The sequence below is a fragment of the Maniola jurtina genome, chromosome 2 (genome assembly GCF_905333055.1).
Source record: "Maniola jurtina chromosome 2, ilManJurt1.1, whole genome shotgun sequence".
Lineage (NCBI taxonomy): Eukaryota > Metazoa > Arthropoda > Insecta > Lepidoptera > Nymphalidae > Maniola > Maniola jurtina.
The window spans coordinates 7546692-7569694 of record NC_060030.1 but is presented as its reverse complement, the minus strand read 5'-3'; the positions used below and the strand labels follow the sequence as shown (position 1 = coordinate 7569694).

The following is a 23003-nucleotide window of genomic DNA, read 5'->3' as shown; positions in this document are numbered from 1 at the left end:
ATTAGTTTACAAATTGCGAAAAAGCCAAAATAAATTTGAATTTCGCGGGCAGACCTGTCGCATCCACCTTAGGTAGTGTACAGAAAAACTCAACCGAGTTTATGTTTACACCACAATCACAAAAACCTTGTACTTAATTATGCTTTATTAACAAGTTAATAAATTAATAATAATTAAGTCTAAGCAAAGTCAAAGTGCGCTCTTGCTCTATAGATACCTTTAACCTAAACTAAGCATGCGAACGAAGTCGCGAGCATTTATTAGTTATGTTATTTACATAACTATCAGTGAACTCACAATTTCAAGGAGCTCAACAGTACCAACCCGGAAGAAATTGTGTTGTGAGTTGTGACCACATCACATGACCACAAACACGCAGTAAGTAGGTAAGTATCTGGCACTGCAACTGTACGAAATTGCAATCGTCGACTTTTTCTTTTTTTTTTTCTTCTTTAAATCTGGCTTTACTCTGATTAGCCAATGTCAAGTTTGTGATATTTTCAAGTTATTGAATTTATACAAGTATGGACTCCGTCTGCGCCGGCGCCCGCCGACATACGCGCGGCGCCCCTTTGGAGCGCTTCCCAGTCAGTTCCACCACCAAAAAACACCAACTAACACAAAAACCAACCACTCTTAACAAAAAAAACACTCCAAACAAGCACAGCACGCGCGCCTGCAAACGCCATCACAGACGAAGTCCGACTTTTTCTTTGTTATTATTTTTATATACACAAGGCATACAAAAACCTTAAATTAAATATATCCGGCATTAGGTAGGTAGGTACATAATATTTATGATTTAGGTATGTACGTCCTAACTACATCCGACGGATTTTTATTAAGTAGGTAGGTAGGTAGGTAAGTACTCACCTAAATTTTTTATCGTACCTACCTATCGCGATATTAATTATTTCACATTTTAATTAACTTTTTATAATAACAGGTTAGCTATGACCATTGAGTAGATAAATAATAATTGAATACTAGGTACTTCTTTCTCTACTCGATGGCTGGGGGCTGCTTTTAAATTAACTTGTTAACAACTTTGACTTTTTAAAAGTTCCATTATCATATAATATCATCGAGGTAGGTACTTATCTACAAAAGGTAGTAGGTACGACTATGGTAATAAATTAAAATGTATTTCTTTTTGAAATATAGAGTTTAATAAATTAAAGCATTAAGTACCTAATTACGAAAAAAAAAAACAAAAGGTAAGTAAGTATAAGTATTCATAAACGTAACATTTACCTATCTACCTACATGTGAGAAAACTGGAACTGAAGACGTCCCAGAGGTTTTCCAACTTCCGCCTCTTGTTATTACATAAGAAAAGCAAACAAATGATATAACATTAACAAAATATGGAATCTATGTTCTAACTGGCTAAATAGAAGCGTGAAGGATCTGTAGTGTAAGTGATAATTATCGATACGATCCATACTAATATTATAATGTAAAAGTATGTCTGTCTGTCTACTAGCTTTTCACGACCCGTGAGAAGCTAGTAGGTCCTTTTATCGAAATAATTATTTTTGAGAAAATTTGATAGGTACAGAGATAGCTTGCAATCAATTGCATCCCGGGTATTGGCTGCTTTTAAGCCAGGAAAATCGAACAGTTCCCACGTGATTTTTAAAAACCTTAATGTGTAGGTACGCGCTTACGAAGCCGCGGGCGTAAACTTAAAATTATAAACCATAAGTTCTATTAACTGGCATAAGAATTAAGATATCTATGAAGCTAGGAATTTCCCGTTGGGCAGTTAAAGATAAATATAAAAGAGAGCGGTCTTTTTCCACCAGCGCAGAAAACTCGCTTTCTTTGGTCACGTCTTGTAAAGAAGAGTTTTTTCGTTCCCAACATTAAGAGCTTCCTAGACGGTCAAGCGATTTGGCGACAAGCACGTAGATTTTTGCTTGAGCCCAAACATTTACATTCTTGACGGTAATTGATGCGATTCTATAATGTTGCTTGGTGCGACAGTGTTCGAGATATGAGAAAAGTGCCCTTTGCTTGATCAAGCTGCTTGACGGACGCATCAAGCTCGGAACATCAAGCAGCATTATCAAGCAAAACAAGTCTACGTGCTTGATATCAAGCAAGAAACTCCAAGTCGCCAAAGACGCTAATGATTGGACGATTTAACGGGATGTCAAAGCTTAGGCATCCAAAATTAAAAGAAGCGGTTTAATGATCCGTTCATTCCACAGAACAAATAATATTCACAACATCACACTCAAGATCACACTATTTTGAGTAAAAAGGAAGGTAGGTACGCATAAATCATTAACTTACAACAACACAATCAGTTTATTTTATTTCAGTTGTGAATGTAAATGGAGTCTTCCTCTGTTTTCTTTCCGCTCTACATACTGTTTGTGTGTCCACACTCCACACTCGTTTTATGTATTACTAGCGACCCGCCCCGGCTTCGCACGGGTGGACACTACCACGAAAAATCCTATCTATTTTCCGGGATAAAATATAGCCTATACGGATTCGGAAGAATCCCTCTAAGTAATGGTAAAAGAAATTTTGAAATCGGCCCAGTAGTTTTTGAGCCTATTCAATACAAACATACAAAAATACAAAGGTTTCCTCTTTATAATATTAGTATAGATACCTGGAAGAACGCAACTTTTATTTTAACACTGTATTTTTTTATAATTTGACCTACTTCCTACTTCTAAAACGATGTTTCCTTCTTAAACTATGGAAGTTTATTAAATGAAAACTCATAGTTTGCTGTTTAGAAACACGGAGAAAGTTAATTTTAAAAGTGATGACAAAACTACTTACATAGGTAATTGTTTAGGGTTTGCTCCAATGTCGAGACAATCTTGATTATTGAAGACATGAAATGAGATGCTAATTTTATTAAATGAAATAATCAAAATGCACAGAAGTGTTGTGTTGTGTCACATTTCAGCATAAACCCGTTTATTAACAGAGCTCTCTCCGTCACTTACTCCATACAATCGTAGTTCCCATTTCATTTGAATATTAAGCAACCAAAGTCCATGAAATTTTGCAGACATAGTCTAGAAACTAATATCTGTGTCTGTAGTGTTTTAGATTTTTCTAAAAATATGTAGTTTTAAAATTACAGGGGCTCAAAGATTTGTATTTTTCTTTAAAAAAAGGCCCAACTTTGTGCTCGTTTTTCTAGACAACGAAGCAATTTAATGAAATTTGGAAAAACCACAGACCTAGAAAATTTAATGAATATTATGTAGTAAAAAAATTATCGTTATATATTTTATATTGTTATAATTATGTGGGAACTACGAAAACCAGAAATTACACCCAGAAATCTTGAAAATTTCGTGCTGTCTCGATTTGTGCAAGCGGGGTGGTGAAGTGCGGGGGACGACACGTGAAACTGACAGAAACGGACAGTCTAAACACACGGGCCACATTTAGACTGCACCCGACTCCAAACTTGTCGATAGGTCTAACTAAATACATTTCAACTTGCGTTAGACGTATGCGTTACCTACTCAGACGTTGCCTGTAGATAAAAATATGTCTCATGTTTGCTGGCAATAGCGCATGCATCAAACCCTGCAAGTTGCAACTCTCTTGCAACCTATTCCTCACGCAATACGCACAGCTTTAATATTATAATTTTTGACAATGTATACTATATGTAATGCCATATCACAGGTCACTCTCTGATTTATTGCTAACAATTTACTTCCAAATGCAAAGAAATCTAAGTGTGTTGAATTCACACTGCCCAATACCAGGACCTTAAATGACATAAATTCATTGATAAATAATCATATGTTGAAAATAAAGGAGAACCCCGTGTTTCTCGGTATAATGTTAGATGCAAAGCTTCTATGGAACACCCACATATCAACACTTGATGGTAAACTCAGCTCTGCTGCTTACACTGTTAGAAAAATTCGACAGTAACTTTACTAAACTTTAGTAGTCAGGTCCCCTGCAACATCAGGATTGAGGAGTTGGAATCCAAATTTTTTATTGAACAATGTCGCAAACTTTCTTTATCGATTAAAAAAACTACCCAAAATTACGCAGTTAGGTTACCTGCCAAATTTCATGGTTTTGAGTCAACGGGAAGTACCCTAGAGGTTTTCTTGACACACTCGGCAGACAGAGAGATAGACAACAAAGTGATCCTATAAGAGTTCCGTTTTTCATTTTGAGGTACGAAACCCTAGAAAACGTAGGAACGGCATTCCGAACCAGTGGTAAATTTTTCTGACCATCCAAAAACACTTTGAAGTTTACCTAAAAGTTTACAGGAATAAAAATTTATCATTGTATTCCATTCCATTTCATTCTATTCCATTCTGTTCAAAGATAAATAGATAATAAAAATATTTGTCACCGAAACAATAATTTACGATACATCGACCAATATCAATTTTACTGATGACAATCTGACTATTACCAAAGTGAACGACTACTATAATATCTATTATATACGACTAACATAATATGTATTATAAATTGTGTGCCGTTTGCATTCTCACTAGGTTCTCATTAAGTTTGTTTTATTTGGTTAAACTTTCTGGCATTTATATTGTTATGACGTTTAATTGGCAAACAGTCTGTTTATTGGCTGAAACTCAAAAATTCAGCCAATCACAACAAAGAAAATATTGTAATAATGATTGATGCAGCTTTCTGTAATTGAAAACAAAATATTTGACATTAACTTGAATGTGACAGTGTTTTCCGAATAGGGTTGCCAGAGGCCCCGTATTTTACTGGTTACCCCGTATGTCAGGATAGAGAAACCGGTAATTATGAAAATAAAATACGGGGCAAATAAAACTAAATATTTTTAGGGTTCCGTAACTCAAAAGCAAAAAAAACTCTTATAGGATCACTTCGTTGTCTATCAGTCTGTCTGTCTTTCCGTCTGTCCGTCTGTCCATCTGTCCTTCTATCCGTCTGTCATGTGTTCATGAACAAATATTAGTATTTTCAATTTTCAAAGTAAATAACTACATATATCAAGTGGGTTATCATATGAAAGGGCTTTACCTGTTCATTCTAAAACAGATTTTTATTTATTTTTATGCATATTTTTTTTAATGCATTCTCAATTTAATTTAATTAATTAATTAATTTAATGTTTTTGATTTCTCGTGTAAAATGTCGAAAAAAATACCCGAATCGGAACCCTCGGTGCGTGAGTCTGACTCGCACTTGGCTGGCGAAACCGAACACTGACGTTATGTCCAGTAGAAAGAATATTTTCCTTTTGCGGCAATGCGTAGCCGAAACCCACTCGATATTGATCATGGTCGTAGCCAAGGCGGCGGGGCTTGGTTTGAGGATGTTAGCCTTTTTTTATACAAGTTAGCCCGTGACTTTAATCTTTTCTAGTGGTAAGTGATGATGCAGTCTAATTTCTTGGCCGTTAGGGCCATACTAACCATATAACTAGCCATGACCGAAGCCTCCCACCAGACCAGTAATTTAGAAATGGCGACTGCGCCTGGGAAGCCGTCAAAAACCTAAGCCTAAAATAATACTTACACTATTTCTTGCATTTGCTTACCAATTTTTTTTTTGGAAATATATCAAACATTTCGCGCTCACTTCACTCACGCTTTGAATTTGTATTACTTGGTGTAAGCCCCGCAATTTCGTTTGCATGAATTTAGAGTTTTAAAAATTCCGTGGGGGATTTTCCGGGCTAAAAAGTTTATGTCTGGGATGCAAGTTACCTCTGAATAGTAAGTACCAAAATTTTGGTAAAGAAGATGGGCCGTGAAAGGGTAACAAATAGATAGGCAAATAGATATACTGTCGTATTTGTAATATTAGTATGGATAGGGAGCTTTAAAAATAAAATCTTGCTATGGCTAAACTCGTTTCCCTTTCACTTTAATTCTTTCTGTAATTGAACCAAAAACACTTACGCTCACTGCGCTCGCGCTTTTTTATTGTTGTATTTTATCTCACTGTCAAATTGAAAGGCGAAATTCCACTAACCAGGTAATTAGCCCATAAAGTTGAGCGAATGTTTTTTTCCTCATGACAGGATTCAGTTCCGGCCCTGATAAAACCTCTCCCGAAATCGATTCCTGGCTACGGCCATAGTATTGATACTGTGAAGGTGGAATTACAAGTTAAATGTAAATTTAAGTTAAAATGCAAAGATTGTATGCATGAAATGTATAACATTTTGCTTTACAAAACTAGAGTTTTTAAAAGCTATTTAAATAAATAAATCTTTTATTTAAAATCACATTGCAAACACAGTTCACCAATCAAGACACGGCAACATACAGAGAAAAAATACAAAACTTACAAATAAACTGAAATATCTAAATAGGCTTTCCATGCATTTCAGAGAGAACCACCGCCTATTTCTTCAAATACTTCAAATTTTTAAATTTCTTCAAATCTAAACCCCGTATTTTTGATGGTGGTAGCCTGTAAATCAAAAAGAGGCAGGTGGCAACCCTACTTGCCACATGACATTACAGAATGAAAAATTGTTTTCATTACTCGGTAAGCCTACTGCCATAGTTTCACAGAAAGTGTGGCGGTAGTTGTGACCTCTGATTGGTCGACTCTCTTTCACTATTTGCTAAAATTGATGATTGCAACAACAATTTTTTCTTTTTTGTAATCAAAAACAGAACACGGACGTCATACAGGTTGACTAATTGCAATCATTTCTGACCGGCTAACATTGTTCCGCTAGTGGCTCAAACTCACTGTCGCAGCAAGAACATGGTAAATTCAGCCAATCACAGCAATTAGAATTGGTTATCACAAATGCACCGATCTAGGAACCGAGAATACACGAACCAGGGCAGATAGAGATGAGAACAATAATATCATACGTAGGAAATCGACGGGGGATCGTTGACAATGATCCTCTTAATAGCAAGTGATGTCACTATAAAGAACTTGGTAAACATACCTACAAGGATCAACAATCAATTATTCGCTCAGCGTTATAAACGTAGATGTTTCATCGTATTTAAAACGTTTACTTAAATATATTATTTTAGTGAAAGTAAAACGCAATCTATGGAAACTGCTGCGAAATGGATATTTCATATAATATGTTATCTAGTCTTCTTATTTAAAAAGGTGCAATTCATTTCACCTCGGTTATTATCGGTACGATGTGGGTTTAAAACTCAAAAAATCAATCGTTCATTGGATTTTGAATAGACTTTAAGATATTTACCACCACCTAGTTATCCTATACTCGTAGATAAAAGAAATACTTAGGTATGAACTTACTTAAATAAATTACCGTGAATTACGCAGGTAATCTGCACGTTTCAAATGAAACTAGGTACCTATTATAGTTAGGGTTTTTAGGGTTCCGTACCTTAAAAGAAAAAACGGAACCCTTATAGGATCAGTTCGTTGTCTGTCTGTCTGTCTGTCCGTCCGTCCGTCTGTCGTGTCTCTCAAGAAAACCCATAGGGTACTTCCCGTTGACCTAGAATCATGAAAGGCAGGTAGGTAGGTCTTATAGCACAAGTACAGGAATAAATCTGAAAACCGCGAATTTGTGGTTACATCATTAAAAAAAAATTAAAATGTGTTTCAATTTTCAAAGTAAGATAACTATAAGTACAAAAGGGGGTATCATACGAAAGGGTTTTACCTGTTTACTTATTCTAAAACAGATTTTTATTTATTTTTATGTATAATAGTTTTTGATTTATAGAGCAAGATGTCGAAAAAAAATACCTACTGAACTGTGTACTCGTGAACCCTCGGTGCGCAAGTACGACTCGCACTTGGCCAGTTTTTTTATGTAACTAAACTAAAATACTAAAAAAAATGTATAAAATGTAGGCAAATGCCTACTGGACTATGAAAGTTTAGAAAATATTTACAACTAGACTATCCTCTTAATCGCTATTGCGCCGCTGTAGAAACAGACATAAGCTACCTAATCTAATGCATAATATGGTAAATAGAACGCATTATATCTTAACCCACATACAATTCAGGACACTTGTGCGACATCGTCTGTGTTCTAGATTCTAGATAATCGTTGTAGAAAGAAATGCCATAATTTGTGAAAAGTCAATAAATATGACTCTACATGCACAAGCCAATCGATCGTTGACTGGCGCTGGCGTAAATACTTAAAAATAACTTCCAATTATTCCAAGTAAGTATTAATTAAGAATACTCTCGATCAAGCCACCTTTCAAACAAAAAAAAAACTAAATTAAAATCGGTTCATTAGTTTAGGAGCTACGATGCCACAGACAGATACGCACGTCAAACTTATAACACCCCTCTTTTTGGGTCGGAGTTAAAAATACCCAAGGATCGTTATTTATCAAATTGCTCATTTCTACATTTAGGCAACAAAATAAAACTAAATTGTTTAAGAAGGAGTCTGGATATTTCCTGGCAACGATCCAGATATTTCATTATGGGATCACCTCTGTTTATTTAATTGCGTTCATATAACTTACAATATGTAGATACCTATACCTAATATTTCTACGTACCTATTCCAAAATAATTATGAGTAACATGAATCACAAGCAAAACATGTACGAGTGAGTATATATCACTGATGGGTAGTGATTGGTTTGCTTTTCCTGTGACTTTTCCTGCATAGGTGTAGTATGTATTGATATCGCAGTTCGCACGTCGAGTAACAAGAGTGCGAGTGGTGCAAAGTGCATGCTGACCTATACAGATATTTTATCTCGCTTTAGCAAATTGAAGCAAACAAGATTGTGGTTCCTTATGAATTAGTACCTATCTAAGTCAAAGATTTAATTTTAATATAACTATTTATCGTAAATTAGTGTAAACCTAAGTAGGTAAGCCTCCGCTGTCTGTCCGTCAGCGAACTGAATTTCGTGAACTGTAATAATATGTAGGTAGAGGTAATTTTCACAGAATGTGTGTTTCTATTGCCGCTATAACAACAATGCATACTATATAACATATATAATATATAAAACAACAATATTATAAATGCGAAAGTGAGTCTGTCTGTCTGTTAGCTAACTTTTCACGGACCATCCGTTCAACCGATTTTGACGAAATTTGGTACAGAGATAGCTTGCATCCCGTAGACGGACATAGGATACTTTTTATCCCGGAAAATTGAAGAGTCCCCACGGGATATTAAGCAACTTAATCCACGCGGGCGGAGCGCGGGCATCATCTGGTATCTAATAAAAATGTCAAAATGGGCCATGAAAATTAACAAAAGTTTAAAAACTGCTTGTACGATGGTACGGAACCCTCTGTGCGCGAGTCCGACTGGCACTTGACCGATTTTTCAAATTTAAATAGCCATGGGTTTAGTAAGACTTTAGGTAGATGAAACAACAGAAAAATCTCCACACGAACATTTAATTTCTCGTTTCTCGCTAACCTTGAAATGTACTCGTACCTTCCTACGGGAGTGGTGTCTTTTTACATTTTATTACTTTAAATTAAAACAAACTACCGAAACCTAATAGTGTATCAGCGATGCCATAGTTACATCTGATAATTTCCATTCCATGTAGATACTATTAAGTGCAAAGTTAAATACTATACAAATAAATACAAAACAATACCTAAGTGATTCACATAATATTTACTATACCTAGGGAGCCAATGTAACAACTTGTAAAGTCTATCAGCAGACCTTACACCAATTAAAAACCATGAGCATTCCTCTAAGTTTAACATTACCTAAAACTCGACTACTAAACGCTGAAACTTGCTGAAATTATATTTTATGTAATACTAGCTGTTGCCCGCAGCTTCGCCCGCGTGGATTGGTCAGATCCCCTGCAGCATCAGGATTGAGGAGTTGGACTCCAAATTTTTTATGAAACAATGTCGCAAAGTTCCTCTATCGATTAAAAAAGAAATGACGCAAATCGGTTCAGAAATCTCGGAGATTTTGGTGTACATAGGTAGAAAAACACAACTCCCTTTTTGAAAGTCGGTTAAAAAAGTAGCCTATGTTACACCCTGGTTAATCCTCTACTTGTCTGTGAAAATCCCGTCAAAATCGGTTCAGCCGTTCCAAAGATTAGCCTTTTCAAACAGACAGACAGACAGACAGACAGACAGACAGACAGACAAAAATTTTAAAAACGTGTGATTCAGTGTTGGTATCGTTCAAATAACCATATGAGCTTAATATGAGGTAGTTATTTCGAAATTACAGACAGACACTCCAATTTTATTTATTAGTATAGATGTAACATTGTTTTGCTGTCCAGACCTCCGCATTTTTGGATGTAACATCAGCCCATAGACCTATGATACTATCTGCCATATTGATTTTGTTCATATAAAATGTAGCCTATGCCAGAATAATGAATCGATTGGAAAAATATTCATTAATTTAGTAAGTAGGTAACTACCGAGTAATCGATTTTTAATTGACTTGCAAGCTGTTAAATAACAAGATCGTCTTTTTTTAATATTATCGTAGTTTTCAATAATTATTACTTAACTAATTTTTTTTCATTTCATTTTCTGTTTTTAAGTACATTATTATACCAAACGTTAGCCCTAGTACGAGTTTTTGATTTTCGAATTCAAAACTTTAATATCTTAAAAACTGTTTTGCGATTGCTTATACCTAGGGAATCAACCGTTCCCTCTCTTTATTAAATACACAAGCTTACGATAGTTTTCCCATTAATAAACTATTTATGTTTATTCGAAAAAAGGGCACTAGTTCATCGCTCAGATATTTTGCTACCATTACTTCACATTAAATTAGGTAAATATTGGATGAATGTGTTTAATTCATCCAAGTATCTATGTGAGAAAAAGCATTTATCGGATGCAAAGATCATTTTTGCTAGCCCGTAGAAATTGAAGCTAACGCAAAACACTAATTTTGAAAAAACCTTGAATAAAACCAAACAGATCGCTTGGAACTTATTTAAAGAGGTAGTTAAACGTTTTTCAGGAAACATAAAAAGCCTAGACTATAGGTAAAAATATAGCGAATAATATTATTCACAATTTCCCTAAACTACAACAAGATGAGCGCTTCCACCAAGATATGGAGAATAGGTATATGTACCAAGTTTTGGGTAAGGTCTGACGAAATCACAAACACAATCTTTATGATAAATTATTATACTTTTATTACATATTTAAATTTATTAACTTTTACATTTGTGTCAAATAAATGTTGTTCCTCTTACGTTAGTATATTTCCGAATGTCGTCGTTTTAAAACCACTCTTACAGGTAACCTCTCCACGTTTATTAGCCACTCCCCTTTTTATCTTATCGTTATCGGCCAATCCAAATTGTACAATGAATAAACTTAGTGACTAATATACAAATCATCAAGCTCGTTTAACAAATCATCTAAGTAATAAAGATGTTTTCATCTTATATATTGATTACAAATATTATCCTTTATTATGCTACAATTCATCAACTAAAAACTATAAGAATTTTATATACAGTACGTTTATCGATCAGATGTTGAACAACTTCAGCCAATCAATGACGCCTTCTAATATGATGTTATGATTTGTTATGATTTGAGTGGCGCCAACTATCTAATCAGTAACTTCTATACGTTTATAGATAATTAAGATGGGCCAAGCTTACAGCTCGGCCATCCTGTTTTAAGCGAGTCTCATCGCTTTTAAAAAAAAAATTAAAACTTAAGTAACATGTAAACTTCACAACCAAAATGACAAAGACTTAGTTCAACAAAACAAAAAAAAATTAAGATAGTAATTAATTAAATTAATATTCTTGCTAACCTTAACTAGAAGGAATATACAGTTTTATTGATACATTGGTATTGATTATGATTGCAACTTAATTTTAGAGCACTCGCAGCAACCCTTTCCATCCGATATAATTAGAAAATAGCAGATAAACTCAATTCAATTCCAAACTATTTACCCTCGCAACTTTACCTGCCAGTCTACAGTAGCACTCAAATTTAGCCTTTAATCTAAAATTCATTTTTCTGTTCTCTTCCGCTAATATTAAAATAAAAAGATGCAGACACTCTAAATTTATAAATAATTTTTCAAAAATCATAAAGATATCAAAAATTGCGAGACCAGTAGCAACTAAAGGAGGCCTCCATTTAATCAAAGAAGGTAGGTACATGCATAAAGTCCGAAGTATCAATTATAACTCACAAGCCAATATTTTACAGGAACACTCAATAGAGATTTGGGGATGAGCATGTAAAACTAATTACTAAAAACTACTTTAAAGGGTTTCAAGTATCTCAAAATAAATTGTTAAAAGTTCTGTTCCAACTAGACTCTCCTTCCCACTAAAGAATTATATAAGAAAACTGATGAACTATATTATATAAGTCAATTATACAAATTCAAAATATGTCTATTTGTTAGGAAAATACTATTAAAGTCCGTACATACACGCATCACTTTAAAGCTAAATCTCATAAATATGGTACACAAAACGAACATACCTATTATGCTACAATTACATAAAGCTAGGACTAATTATGGTATGTAAACTACCTAGCTCTACTACATAATGTACTTGCCGAAACTCATACTGGAGGAAAAATCTTTTACAAAGTTTAAAGTTTAATCAAACAGTGTCAAACACCATAGATATCTTAGCTAGATGTAGGTATAGTTTGTTAACGAATATAACGTGTTTTGACTTTTTATATTATTGTATAGTCACCATACCTTTAAAGATTATGTTTTCTTCTATATTTATATTTAGAATCGGGAGCGATTCTTAATATGAATATGTGTAAGTGAACTTCTTGTCCTTTTGATAAAATAAACTCTCTAAACTTAAAGTTAATCGCCGCCAGTTCTCGATTTAAATCACAAAACATTTTCATACACTTTCAACGCAATAGTTTTACGCACATATTTTCTTCTTCCCTTCTTATTGGAAAATCGCGGATTCCGAGCCTTGGCGCGTCTCTCTTCTACCGGGATACATATATGATTGTCCTTATTTCCCTCCAGATCCAAATTTTTAATGACCCTTATCCTAGGGTCTTTTCCCTCCAGATCCAAATTTTTAATGACCCTTATCCTAGGGTCCACCTCCTTCCTCCTATAGGACTTTTTGTCCATAGCCCGTAACCTCGGGGCTTTTCCATCCTTTCCTTCCTTGGGACTTTGTGTCCCTGACCCATACCTAGTTTTGGGTCATCCTTTCCCTCATTTGTTCATTTCCAACATCCTTGGATCCTGCAAACATAAAACACTTTGAGTAGACCGTTCATTTAATTTTGTTTCATAAGCATCCATCATAATACAATCCGACCTAAGAGAAGTAATTTTACTTGGTAACCTAGAAAACCTATTATCATTATTATAATTTAGTTTTCTCCAGTTCCGTACCCCTCGAAGGGTGCCTACGAGACCCTATTTTCTAAACCTCTGCTCTCCGTCCGTCTGTCCGTCTGCACGTGCGTCACGGCCCGAACCGCGAACGGCGTATCGTGAACCGTGATAGATAGAGAGTTGAAAGGAACGTGATTACGGATGTATGAAAATCCTATGCCTGGTTGCTTCCAATTCAAACTTTTTCTTTTAATGCAGATTACGCTTCCCATATTTCTTACAATTACCTATTGTTTTTTTTTCTAGCAAAATCCACATTCTGAAGTACTAATGGACAATGTTAAACAAACGCCAGGGTACAGTAGTTGCGTCACTTGTGCCTCTTAACCATATAATATCTACATGCAAAAAGAATCTTTGATTTATAATTTCACATGATACTTATATATTTTATTTTAGCCATAATATGCACCATATGGCGTACTTTGTCGTTTCGAGTAACATAAGCAGAACTACCAAATTCGACCCTGGGAACGACACAGTCGCGACTCGCCGCCGAATGATACCTATTAGTTTATCATTAATTCCTTTTCATAGAGAAAAGCGATATCAACATAATAGCAGGAAAAAATGAAATAAATATTCCGTTCGATACATCTCTATTCTCTACGACATCAAAATCTCTATCACAAGCTGATCGATCATAAAGATTAGAAGAAAGTAGGTACCTTATACATTATTTTATATGTTAACCGTAATGACCCGCATCTGTTCGATTTCCCTTTATTCGTTTCGTAAAAGATTCATCCTCGTACGTCCATCATCATCATCATCGTCATCTACATCGTCATCATCATAAGGTCACTGTTGAACATAAACCTTCCCTAGTAAGCACCACACGTACTGTCCTCAGCCTTCCTCATTCAACCCCTGGTTCCTATTGATACAAACCACTAAACCCCCCCCCATCAAATGTGTACCTATCTACATCCATCCATCATACCCAAATGCCGTGCTGGTTGATGTGATGAGCGACAAAGTGTTAACCTCTTCAATACGTCATGGAACTGTAGGAATAGCCATGGAAGACCTCCAAACCGAACGTTGATATTTTGTGTAAGTGGTCCCACGAGTCAAAAAAAATATTCTTGTCCATAAAGGAACAAGCCACGATATAGATTCTTCTATCGGAACTTAAATATTCCAATCACTGCATGTATTCCAACTAATCAGTTTGCTACTGTATATTTGAAGTTGATAATAAATAAAAATGTTAGCTTAATTAAATTCCTATGATAATTCGATTTTTGGTGCATCAACCAGCTTCACCTATTATGTAAAATTAAATATATATATTTTTTTTTAAATTACCGGCTGTACATTTTAAACTAACCTAAGCAAAATATATTTTCTTACTAATAACTTAATCTTAAAAATTTTCAAGAGGATCCTTCCGCCTCAAATTAACTCAATGATAAAAATGAACAGGAAACTTTAAATGTTGTAAAATCCAGCCAATGCTTCGTACCTTGCCTTATTAATCCAATAGGTACTTCTTTGGATTTTGTCAAAACAAAATACTTTTACTTGTTGAGTGTATAATAAATAAATAATGTAATAAATCAATTAACTGTTAAAGCTAATAACTTTTACAGAAAGCGAACCTCATGATATCTCTTATGAGTTTTAAGCGTAAAATTACCACGCCGAAAACAAAACATGAGCTGACAGTATTCTTATTTGATATACGTAATCCAGTAATACTATATCTATCTACATAATTCGTAAATATGTATGTATAGTTTGTAAGTTACTATTTCACTTTATGCTGTTTCAATGCTTTAAGTTATTATTTTTATCTTTGTCTCATTTTTTTAGTTTAGCCTCATTCTATTTTTAAACTTACTATTTCGCTATAATATTTACAAGTAACCTCATCGAAGACTACACGGTCTTCTGATAACCCAACAAGCATTTATCCAACAGCTATCGCTTTCACCCGAACGGAGGTTCCCTGAAATATACTGAGATAACAATACCTAGTCGACACATGGATGTACAAGAGCGGCAACAAGCTATGACCTCCTCTAGTCATAACTATATCTTTATGATTGTAACATTTCAAACAGTGAAAGGATGTATAAACGATTTCGTCCATAGGACATGCGCTCTAAAGAATGTTAATATAATTATCAGCAACTAAAAGCTTGAAGAAACTAATAGGTACAACTTGTCTTTGAAGTATGAAAATATGCACATTTATCAAGTATACCAGTCCATCAAACATTAAAGTACGCATTTATAAAATGATAACTCACTTATTAATCAAGATAACTACCTGTTTATCAAACCTACCCTACCAAATATAAATAACTACTCACCAAATGTAATACTTTATAACTTAAGTAAAAATATGAAACAAATGTGCATCAACCACATACATACACTCTTCAAATTCATCCATTTATCAAAATGTTATATAACATAACCATTCACCAAATCCATTATATACTTAGTTCATTAAATCGTTTAGTCAAACTTTACTCCACTTGCCACGATTGCAAATTTTCCAAAATAATCAGCCGCAAACATTGCAGCTCATCTCACTTGATAATGCATCCCTCCCTCAGAAAAACAGGCATTAGGAATGTCTTTCCAAGACGCGCGAGAGACAGCCACCGTGGCTTTTCGCGAGATTTAATCCAAATTGAACTAATGCCTAAATAAATGATTTAATTAGAGGGCGATTGCTTTTGCAACCTCTAACCGTCCAATCAAACACCGAAAGTATTCAATAATCCGAGACGTAAATAAAAACCCGTCAGAACACCGTATTTATAAAAACAGAGACAAGAAAAAGATTCCTCCTCGCAATAGATCGCGTGACATCCAACAAGTGAATTATCGACTTTATTACACAACTTATCCTCAACATGTTTTACATCATTTCCTACAATTGAAATCTTTCTATTTTAAATACCCTAACTACAACTTCATAATCCAACCAAAAATCAAACTAGATTTATCCCTCGGTCCCACATCTTTAATGCTTTTTTTTTTCTGTTTGGGTAACTAAAACAAAAAAAAATATATACTCATGTTATAAAACGTTGTCAAAGCTTTCCTGAACGCGCTAAATAAGCAAAAACATAAAATCAGGCGAAATGCCAGACCAGCCGAAAACCCTTCAATGCTTAATCATCCTAAAAAAAATTATGATCAATATTCATATTATTATCATGAGATACTACCGGCGCTCCTAAGCGAAATTTATAAGGCACCGCATTTCGATTTTATCAAATAGACCGATCAATTTCGAGAGCACAACAAACGTGGTTTCCTGAGAGTTTTGTTAACTAAATGCATATCGAAACTGAACTATCGCGAAGCGAGTCAAGCGAGCGTGAATTTTTTTTTAAAATATATTTCTGGGATAATGTCATGCCACAAACGCGAGCGTAGTGCAAAGATATTTGCCTAAAATTTCTTGCGTACAACAAAGAAAATAGTATTTTGGTAGTAGGTACTTATTATCGCGCCCTGCCCTAAGGGCAGTACTGTAGGTATATTACCATTAAAAAAAAACTTACTCTAATTTTAATAGAACATTTGCCAGGAATTTAACCCGCCAAGCGATGTTATTCCAATAAAAACAAAATCATATTGCATTTAAATGCGGCAGTACACAGTTAATTGCGTGAATACAGGTAAAAAAAAAAACCCCGCTGCCCATATACTATACCTACCTACTACTCGTAGTACTCAAATTATTGTGCCAGTATTAAAAGTAAATTAGCTGTTATCTAGCGTGGTAGACTACGGCCTAAACCCTTCTCATTCTGTGAGGAGACACTTGTTGCTCAGTAGTGGGCCGGCCATGGGTTGTTCATGGTGAGCTGTTATCAGCAAAGTTATGTTTGAAACTCAAACATTACGCGTTTCAAGTGGTAAAAATAGATAAATGAAAACATTTCTCCTCACTTTTGTAAAAAAAAACACTTATTTATGCACCCCGTATTTAAAACTATCTGACTACCTACCTACCATAATTTTAAATTTAGTTAAAGAATAACCAGATAAGATAAACCTACTTTTACACCCATTTTAGGATTTATATTTCTCAAAATGCTCAATTTATTAACCCTGGTCACTATTACTTTATTACAACGGATCACCTTCATTTTTATCAATTAACATTTTATATCCCCAATCACTCAGTAACCATTACAAGTAGAGGCGGATTATTTCACTGGCAGGCGTAAAACGAAAAGCTATTTCATGTAACTTTTTCTACCTTATCCCAAAGTGGTTTACAAAAAATAATAATTTCACAAAACAACATTCAAGATGCCCAATGAGTGCTGTGTGATAATATCGCGTCACTGTGTGCTAGAAAAAGGAAAACATCTATCTATACAATGAATGCAGCAAACGATTGAACCTAAATCCAGAAATTCACCTTCCGTAAAACAAAACCACTAGGTATGTGAAAATAAATCCCTATCGTAACTCTTAACCAAACTAATTCGGCACACGATTACAAGTGTGAAGATTGAAATACCACGTTCCGTGAGATATTCACCTGTGAAATCATTTAATGAGAAATAAAACCCCGGCAGGACATAGTAGATACATCCTGAAAACTATTTAAAAGTAACAATAACGCCCATCATTAAGTAAACCACACTTTTTATATTGTTTAACACTATGTTCACTATCTATTCCATTGTACCCACGATACAGGATAACCTAGTGCGGGTACCACCAGAAACAGGAAAATTGTACAAGACTGTATTTTGTAAATAAACATTTTTCATTTTTCATTGTAAAATAAGCCTTCTAAATACCTCAATGTTATTTAAACCACAATTTGAAGGTCGATCGCATTTGTATAACCAATATACAAGATGAATTATAAACATGTGGGTAATTCTAGGTATCATAACGTTATATAATTTCCATTCCAACTCGGAGCAAAGCTTTTTAATAAAATGATAACTAAATGTAGAACAAACAAAACGAAAACCCACACAAATAAAAATAAAAAAAAAATTACCATTAATAGCTATCAATAAAAATAAAATCATGGAAAGATCCTACCCGTTTATCCAGAAATCCTTTGATGCCATGACTAGATACTTTGATATATTGAGGCCCAAATATTGGCCTTGTGCTCCAAAATGTCTGTGGTCTACTAGACCTCCACTTCTTTCTCGTTCCTCTGTATATTTCCACTTGTTTCTCTGAGTCGTGAGCGTGACAAGAAAATATTATATTTTCTTGATGTCCCTCTTCTGACCTTTTGGGTAAGGTCTGACGAAATCACAAACACAATCTTTATGATAAATTATTATACTTTTATTACATATTTAAATTTATTAACTTTTACATTTGTGTCAAATAAATGTTGTTCCTCTTACGTTAGTATATTTCCGAATGTCGTCGTTTTAAAACCACTCTTACAGGTAACCTCTCCACGTTTATTAGCCACTCCCCTTTTTATCTTATCGTTATCGGCCAATCCAAATTGTACAATGAATAAACTTAGTGACTAATATACAAATCATCAAGCTCGTTTAACAAATCATCTAAGTAATAAAGATGTTTTCATCTTATATATTGATTACAAATATTATCCTTTATTATGCTACAATTCATCAACTAAAAACTATAAGAATTTTATATACAGTACGTTTATCGATCAGATGTTGAACAACTTCAGCCAATCAATGACGCCTTCTAATATGATGTTATGATTTGTTATGATTTGAGTGGCGCCAACTATCTAATCAGTAACTTCTATACGTTTATAGATAATTAAGATGGGCCAAGCTTACACAAGGAAGGTGGTAACGCAAACGTAATGGCAGACTACTGCTGGATGTTGAAGAGTAAACTAGATAGAAAGCGTAAGAGATAGTTCAGAGGTTTCAGAGTTTATCGATTATAAACAGACAAAGCCTTCTTCTTTTAATATTATTATATAGCAGGTATAGAATACAGATTACATATCTATTCAGTGGTATCCATTCCAGTGGTAAATTATTTGACGATTCAAAAGCACTTGTAAAGGTTTATTTGAATAAAAATCTATTCTATTCTATTCGAAAGGTACCCCGAAATGACTGATGATACATAATAAAAGATGTACTACTTACATACTTACATATTTATAAAATCGTAAATGTTGTGTATATTCTGTGGTAGTACCTACTGGCGACTGGCGCTAACGAACAATGCTTATCTTTTGCAATCACGTATCTACTATCTACCTACTTAGGCACATACCTATCAGCTCAGTATGTCAAACGATGTATAAATCAAGCGCATTCCTAAACAGATTTTATTCTTGCTCAAGTGTTGAATAAATTATATGGGTCAATCAACTTTTATTTTGAGGTACCAAACCAATAGTTTTAACAAGGTTTTAGTTTGGTATCTCACTTTTTGATAAAATATCACACAAACATCTGAGATCGGGCTTAAATAATTCGGGAAAGAGGTTTGAGCAAAAAAAAAGTTACTTGTACATTTAATTTACATTGATAAAAATACAAGACGATAGAATACCTTTTCGATAAAGCAAAAATTGAAAGTAAATAAACTGGTAGGTAACTACTTAACTTACCTACTTTAATAAGGCTGGTTCTTTTGTTCTGTGCCAGACAACTAAAACTAATGCTCTTCAGTAACTAGAAAAGCAACACTGAAATCGATTTTCATCGCATCAGTCGAGCTGTAATAGCTGCAACAATACCTATTTAGTATTTGGTCAACAGACAAAATAGAAAGTTTAATTATTTCGTTCAGCACAAAAATGTAACACGGAGCACGAAGTGGTTCGATCAATTAAGCAGTCTTGTAATTCTTGTATTGATCGAATATAAAATGCCAAATGTTTACTAAATAAGTGCCTGTAGGTATAGGTAGGTATTCTTTTGTTCAAAAACTAATGTCCTTCAGTAACTAGAAAATCAACACTGAAATCGATTTTCATCGCATTAGTCGAGCTGTAATAACTGTAAGTGACCTATTTAGTCAACAGACGAAATGGAATGTCCTATGTATTTCGTTCAGAGTAAACGTAACGCGGAGAAAGAAATAGTTCGATCAATAAAGCAGTGATCAATAATGCCAAATATTTACTAAATAATCGGAAAGTCGGAAGTGGTGGTATCGGGAAGTGGTCATAACGGACCCAAACGTTACATACCTTTTTTCTAAAACTATAATAGGCTATAATAACTATAATAAGCTACAATAGCTATAGGCTCTTCGATAGCAAGAAAAACAATAGGTGATTAGGTAGGTACCTGCTGAAATCGATTTTTGTCGCATCAGTTGAGCTGCAGGTACCTATCTAATGGCTCTAACAATATTTACTAAGTCAACAAACAATGGAAAGTTTAATTTCGTTCAGCGTTCAGCAAAATGTAACACGGTGCACGAAATAATTCGATCAATAAAGCAGTCTTGTAACTTCTGTATTGATCGAACCTAAAATGTCAAATGTGAAAGTATGAAACGTTAGTGTGAACTTACAGTGTGGGGTCACAATGGTCAGACTCGTTTTGGCGTCCCTTTATTCAGCTTTAACCAACTTTTTTTCAGGACCTCTTTTGCGAGCTTCCGAATCGAATTCTGTACTGTCGATTATTATTATTATTATTATGTGCACAAAGTTTTCGCTAAAGCCCCCAGTGGCTCTAGATCTACATTTGTATGGAAAACTCGACATTGAATTTCGTTTTCCAAACCTATAAAAACTCGTATTAGGGGTATAATCAGAAGCATCAAGCGCATAATAAAATCTAGAGTACAAGAGCACACTAGTTTCTGCCCAAACCCGTGCAACAATTATTATTTACTTTACATAGTATATTTGTCAATTCAGTATAAGTATATAATATAAAATATGTAGGTACCTACTTAGGTATAGTTAAATGAAGACCGCCAACGGGCAAGTGTCCTTACTCCTACAATTCAAATAATATGTGTGTTGCTGAAAGACTGATATCATCCCTAAAATAATATTTTAATCCGAAAGTAACTCTCTCTATTTGTTACCTCTTCATGACTCAACCGCTGAACTGATCTTGATGAAAGGTAGTTTGCATACTGGAGATGGACATAGTATAGCTATAATTTTATTGCGGAAAATCAAAAGCTGCCATTGGAATTTTAATAACCTAAATCCATGGGGAGGAAATTTGGGGCATCAGCTAGTCTTTGATAAGAGAGATATAACATGATTCATCCTTAAGAAAATTGTGATAAAATTAACAAGAATACACAAAGTAGGTCATGTGGATGCCATGATTGTTTGCACAGCAGCGTTCATTAACACCACCCATTTTCCGAAGGTCTCAACTCTCAACCTCGCTCGGTGCATATAAATGATAAGAAACTTTATTGGTATCTACCTAGAACTACGCGACAGGTCGAGATGGCAATCGGGGTATGAAACAGGGGGGACACCCGTACACCCGAACGTCACCCGCGCTATCGCACACCGGGTTAGCACGGGGGCTGTGCGGGTGTGCGGGCCGTCCCCGTCCCGATTGCCATCTCGACCTGTCGCGTATTATATGTATCCTGCGCTCAAACTTCAAAAATTTGGGTATATGTTGCAAATTAATTTGCAAACACATTGGGCTGTAGCATTTCTTGAATCCCTTGATGCGACAGATCCGCAAAAGTGGTCATTTGTTTCATAAAATGGACTCCGAAGGAGCTTTCCGACAACACGACAAAAATAATTTTCAGGATTTTCATTGAAAGTAGGTATGTTTTTTGCTAAGGAAAAATGCAGTTTCTCCGAACCGTTACTTTGCAAGTGCTGCGTTTTCAATATGAAGGGCACTAAGTGGTTTCTATGTATTTTGCCTTCTGGTGCTGCCTGCAGTCATTTTGCCATGATTCTACATATCTTTACGAAGCATCCTGCCTGTTTGCGTAGAGTTCAAATCTAATAAAGTTCTATAATCAGGTATTTAGGTGAACAGTTTGTTGCAAGTTGCAAGACTTGCATCTCCTTTACGCTATATGAAACATTTTATTACTGCACTTATTAACTTTATCGCGCACATAATGCATGCCCGCCACGTAGGTTCAAGATCGGGTCAAATCTCGCTTTATCTGCTCGACCTACAAGATTTAATGTCAAACATACGCGTGCACTTGTTTACAGCATCAACTATTTTAGCGTGTGGGACGGATGTGCTAGTCGTTTTATAGTTTCTTGTACTATTCCAATCGCTATAAAATGTAGATACCTTCACGTTTATGACTGTTTAGTAATAGTTCAGTTGGATTGGTAATTTCAAATTACAAACATCGCAGGTAGAAAATGACTGTCTCTTATATTATTTATTTATTTAATTTATCTATTTCATTAATTTTTTGAGTTCACTGGCGTCTAATTGTATATTATACAAGAAATGGTCCTGTGACTCAATGATTAGAAAAACCTACCTTTTCTGTTTTAATGACAGGTATTGTTAATAAACTAATTATTTTTATACTTATACCTAACAATGAGTTAGCAGAAATGTCTTGTTTTTATAAGGCTCGTGCCGTAAAAATGCCAATTTATTCTCTACGTAATAGGTACGTACCTAGCACGTAGTTATCTACCTCGATCGCAGAAGCATTATGTAATAATAAATAATAATTGATACTTTTATGGTTAACTAGGTAATAGGTACCTACTACCTACCTATGTTATTTTAAA

At 34.7% G+C, this 23003-nt stretch overlaps 1 protein-coding gene across 1 annotated transcript in view; it reads left to right on the top strand.

Moving 5' to 3' along the window:
* LOC123869985 (uncharacterized protein YDR239C) overlaps positions 1–23003 on the top strand; it is a 30237-nt gene that overhangs the window by 1625 nt on the left and 5609 nt on the right. The window lies entirely within an intron of this gene.